We start from the raw sequence: 6,172 nt of genomic DNA, 5'->3' as shown, positions 1-6,172 counted from the left end.
AATCTTTCAGTGTGTGGAACTGTGTGCAGAAGTCCATATTTAATCCTATGGTGTGTGGAACTGTGTGTAGACGTGTGTATCTAATCTCTGGTGTGTGATACTGTGAACTGATCTGTGCAGTATTGTGTGAAGAGGTGTGCATCTAATTCTCCCCCATGTGGTACTTTGTGCAGGCACACGTATATAATCCTTCAGCGTGTGGAACTTTGTGCAGATGTGCATATCTAACCCTCGGTCGTGTGGTACTGTGTGCAGACGTATCTAATCCTCCCTGGTGTGGTATTGTGTGAAGCGTCGCGTATCTAATCCTACAGCATGTGGAACTTTGTGCAGACGTGCATATCTAACCCCCGGTCATGTGGTACTGTGTGCAGACGCGCGTATCTAATCCTCCCCCGTGTGGTGAGACACGTATATAATTCTCTGGCTTGTGGTACTGTGTGCAGAGGCATGTATCTAATCCTCCAAAGTGTGGTACTGTGTTCAGACGCATGAATCTAATCCTCCCATGTGGTATTGTGTGAAGAGGCACATATCTAATCCTACAGCATGTGGTACTGTGTGCAGACCTGTGTATCTAATCCTATGATGTGTACAACTGTGTAAAGACGTGCGTATCTAATCGTCTGGCGTGTGGAACTGTGTGCAGACGTGCGTTTTTTTTAATCCTCCCCCGTGTGCAGACACACGTATCTAATCCTTCAGCATGTGGAACTTTGTGCAGATGTGCAGGAGTCTCATCTTAAACCTACCCACCTGAAGTATCTCTGTACCAAATTTGGTGAAGATCGGTCCAGTCGTTTAGTTTGCATTAGAGAAAGAGACAAACAGACACTAATTCATTTTGATAATATAGAGAGATATCGCTCTAGATTATAAAAATGAATTCTTGAGATATATATATATATACACACACACACATATATATATATATATATATATATATATATATATATTCCGCAGTATATACTGTTCAGTAATGGCGGTATACTCGCTATATGTCCCCATGTATACATATCTCAACAATGGAAGATCTGTATTCTATCAGTATATACCATTGCAAAAACGGAGTTTATACATATAAGTATATGCCTTTCCGCCATTGAGCTATGCAGGTCAGCCCATGCTTGCAATGGTGCTTATCTCTGTCGGTATACATCTTATAGCCACGGAGCTTACATGCATCATTATTAATTATTTGCCTTTGTTCACACAGTGTCCATATGCTATATAGCAAACACAGCCAGGGTCTCTCTGCCCTTACCATAGTAGACCAACCGGCTTTGATCAGGCTCCAGCCTTGACCTTACACACCGCGCCCTTAGGCTGCTTTCATAGAAAGTAACGCTCTGCTCATTCTGACACGTAAAGATGTGTCACAGTGAGCACAGTAAAACACGTGTTAGAATGAGCGGAGTGTTACTCCGTGGGAACGGAGCCTTAGAGGACTCAGAGTATGAACAGAAGGCCTCAATATCTGAGTCTGAGGAAACAATAGCCTAGACCCTGGGCTTGCCCCGGGACATGAAGCAAGAAAGGGAGGACTGGACGACTTTAAATAAAGAGCATAAGCCCTCCAAAATGTAGGCTTTCCCTCCTCAAGGGTTTTTGCCGTACATCCTGAGCATAGGGCTATTAGAATAGGGATCAGCCAACTTTTCCTACAAAGAGGACACTCATCTAGGTCCTTTAATACACCCTTGTTTCTATAGGAACCTTCCATCTAAACTTAAAATGGAGAAACGGAAGCCAAAATTACACTCTACACCGGAGTTATTTTTTAATGGAGCAGAGCAGCTGCTCTAAATACTCACAACATCTGTGGAGATAGAAGCAGCCAGGGGAACGGTGATCAGCAGCTGTGACTCGGAGCGACATGCTGGAACATACAGTGATGCACTACATACCTTGCAGAAATGCTGCCTAGTTCACTCTCCAACCAGCATTTACAGCCCATGTGTCTGTGAGCATATCCACGTACACCACATCCAGGACCGCCAGTACCCAAAGGTTGGCCGTTCCTCCCCTGTGTGTTGGCCAGAGCCGGCATCCACTCTACCCCCATCGGACTGCTAGAAGGTGGGAGTTCATCCACCCGGGGGCAGGTTGGAGCAATACCCCTGTGTCCTTAACCCTTTTCTTGCCAAGCACGTAGCTCTATGTCCTCCCAGGGTGTCACTTGTCTAGCCGAGGACGGAGCTGCTACATCCTTACTTCTAATGCCCATATCTCTGGTCTCGTTTGGACTATGAAGATAATTTTAGATTCATTTACTCATCTTTAAAATGATACTAAGTTCTTCATGTTAACCCTTACTGTGCCAAAGCGATTCACTGTTGGAAACGCTATTGAGGATTGAGATCTCATTGAAGATCTCAATTCCCGACAGCATTTTTAACAGCAATTCGCTAAAAATCTGTAAGGGCTATTATGAAGATCTTGGTATCATTTTAAAGATGAGATTCTCATCTTTAAAATAAATCTCATAGCCCAAACGAGTCCTGAGATACAGGACTTTAAAAAGTGTCGCCCCCCCCTCCCGTCACGAGAAGCATTAGTGAAACAGGAAAGGGGGAGGTGGAGCAGCCTGCAGCGTGCACACAGACACAGAGACGCATTTTCTCTGTCCCTGTGCACAACCTGTATGTGACCCTAGGAGGTTGGTTGGAGAAGGGATTCAGTCCCTATTTCCCCCCTCCTGTCAATCAGAGAGCATACTGTACTTTTGCAATCTGATTGTCACATACAAGTATAATGTAATTCCCCCCTGAGCTTTACTAGTGGGGTACTCTTATGTTATACCCTCTGAACATAACCAGGAAGTTTATTGGTGCCGTGACTCAGGCATTTACCATTGTCCAGGTCGCATCGCCAAATAAATAAGTCGCACCAAACACTTACCCAACTTATACACAAAATCATGAATAAAGTTTACATTTCACCCAATCCCTGTCCTGTCTATACCTGAGCTTTCTGGAGTAAAATGTGTCTCTAGTGATATCAGTTACACGCTAAAATAATAGTAATAACTATTTATCACTAGAGATGAATGTCTAGATTGCTAAAATTTTTATAGGGGGATGGAAAATCATATTTTTATGTAAAGTCCTATTTAATTTGCATGCACAAAATGGGTTGGTGCATTTCTGCGATTTTGGCATTTAACATCTGCCCTTGTAAATATATACGTGTCGTATGTATGAACTCACATATCGCAGTTTTTGGAAAGTACTTTTTGCTTGCAGGAAGGGATTGCTTGAGTCACACTTTAGTGGCAAATTTGAATTTTTGTGCAATTTTTGCTAGCAATCTGTTTGCCGCAACGTTGCATGAAGGTGGTTGTATATATGAAACATTAAGTTGTGTTTTTATATACAGCATGCTGTGCAATCTCAAAAAAGTTAGATTTTGGTATTACAGTTTGCTAGGTGCAGTATAGCTTTTTAATATATTAGTGAATAACCGCAAAATCCTGCTTGTCTTCTGTATTCATGTTTTTCGGAGTCCGAGATCTTGTTGTAGTTGAGGTTTGCGGTACATATAGTATGTATACACACATTGTATACACCAGGGGTAGGCAACCTTTTTTGTTCGGCGTGCCGATTTAAATTAAAAAATCAAAGATGAGGTCCTCGGAGTGCCGAGCAATAATTGTAAAGCTGACGACACCTACACTAAAGTCATATAGCACAAACCACAACATAGGGGTGCTGTCATACTGCGCTCCAAGCCACATGCACTTACCACTATTTGCCTGGATACACATGTTCTTTTCCATTAGAAGCAATGTAAGTACATGCGTAACCCACAATTAGAGGTAATGTATGTGACTGGGAGCAGAGTAAGGTCATACCTGTAAAGCGCTGACACACAATGTACCTGTATGCTCCATCCAGTCCTTGGCCGTTAGTAACTTCAGTTTTCTGTAAGGGAGCGTTCAGACTACCGTCGGTGTCCGACAGCTAGTGTCCGCTGCTAATGTCCGTTCAAAATCTTGCACGGACATTAGCATCGGACACTAGCTGTGTCCGTGACATTTTGCATTGATTTAAATGGACATCGGGTGCGTTCTTTTACTGTCTGTGGGTGTCCTTAAGTGTCCGTTCTCAAAGATGTCCGACTTTTCAAGCGGACAGCAAAACCCGACATATAGGTTTTTCTGTCCGCTTGAAAAGTCGGACATCTTTGGGAACGGACACTTAAGGACACCCACAAACAGTAAACGAACGCACCCGATGTCCATTTAAATCAATGCAAAATGTCACGGACACAGCTAGTGTCCGATACTAATATCCGTGCAAGATTTTGAACAGACATTAGCAGCGGACATTGTCTGACGGACACAGACGGTAGTGTGAACGCTCCCTAAGTGAAACGCAGATTAATTTGTCACTTTTAGTTCCTGGCGGTGCAGTAACAGCAAAACCCCAGCCAGGAATTAATGGGTGTCACACTTTCAACAAAGTGGCCGCACTGGTGCCCAGGAACTGGATTTGGCTATAATTGCATCTAGTTACAGTGTCACCACCCAATAGAATCACACTAAGTCTGAGGCCCCACATTACAAAAATGCAGCTTTTTTATTGCAGATTTAGCTGCGTTTTTTTTTTACGTCAAAGCCAAGAATGGCTAGAAAACGAATGGGAAATATATAGGAAGCTTCTTATATGTCTCCCTCCTGCTCAATCTACTCCTGGCTTCGGCTAAAAAAAAAAAACCTGCAAAATCTGCAACGAAAAAAAGCTGTTTCTGCAACGTGGGGCTTTAGCCTAAGGCCCCCGCGTTGTTGGAACACAGCTTTTTTTGTTACATATTTTGCTGCGTTTTTCTGAGCCTGAGCCAGGAGTAGATTAAGCAGAAGGGAAACGTATAAGAAGCTTCCTATATATTTCCCATTCCTTCTGTAGCCATTTTTAGCTTTGGTTGAAATAAACCGCATGAAAATCTGCAACAAAAATGCTGCATTTCTGCAATGTGGGGCCTCAGCCTTACGCCTCCTGCATACAAATGGCATGGATGTGGTTTTCACTGACCTATATGTTAAAAATGAATTGACAGGGCTGCAAATGCAGACAGATATAGGGGATGTATAGGACAGATATAGGGGATGTATAGGACAGATATAGGGTACGTATAGGACAGATATAGGGTACGTATAGGACAGATATAGGGGATGTATAGGACAGATATAGGGGATGTATAGGGCAGATATAGGGGATGTATAGGGCAGATATAGGGGATGTATAGGGCAGATATAGGGGACGTATAGGACAGATATAGGGGATGTATAGGACACATATAGGGGATGTATAGGACAGATATAGGGGATGTATAGGACAGATATAGGGGATGTATAGGACACATATAGGACCTGCTCAATAGTTTTCAGCTCTTCAATTTGGCCCAGATACACAGCTACAAAAAGAATGGCTGTATATATGGGTCAATTGAAATATATAGGTCTGTACTTTTATCCACAGTTGTAGAGTCTGGTCATGTGCATTACAGGTTAACTCAATGTGCCTCATATTAATAGCAGTTAACCCCATCATGTCCTTCACATTAACCCCCTGTGAGCTTTACATAAGGGACACTGATATGTGAGACATATGGAGGTAATAAGTGAATATCTTCATTATATAGGTCCTTTATTAGTACCCCCATATGTCTCACACATCAGTAACCCTTATGTGAGCCACACAGGGTTAATGTGAGGGACATGATGGGGTTAACTGCTATTAATGTGAGGCACATGGGGTTACTAACACTAAAGTAATCACCCCAAATGCCTGATATTACTGAGAATAGTTAGTAACACACGTACCTGGTGTTTTTACTTTCACTTTGCTCCCGGAGCTTCCTCTCTCTCCTCAGGGCTGCAGACGGCAGGAGCTCCTTACATGTAGCAGCAGGTCCAGGGAGCCCTTATCCTGTGCAGTGAGAGGCTCACCTCTGATTGGTGGGCAGGGAGAGAAGGGGGCGTGTCCTCAGCTCTATAGCAGAGCACTGAAGGGACGCTCTCTCTCTCTCAATTTGTATGAAAGTTGCCGGCTGGCTGCCGTGCCAGCAAAATATGCCTCGCGTGCCAGTCTTGGCACGCGTGCCAGGGGTTGCCGATCCCTGGTATACACCATAAACTATTATTTTAAATGTATTTTGTATATGAATGTGA

This window comes from Leptodactylus fuscus, chromosome 1 (genome assembly GCF_031893055.1).
Source record: "Leptodactylus fuscus isolate aLepFus1 chromosome 1, aLepFus1.hap2, whole genome shotgun sequence".
Classification (NCBI taxonomy): domain Eukaryota; kingdom Metazoa; phylum Chordata; class Amphibia; order Anura; family Leptodactylidae; genus Leptodactylus; species Leptodactylus fuscus.
Note: the sequence above shows the minus strand (reverse complement) of the source record.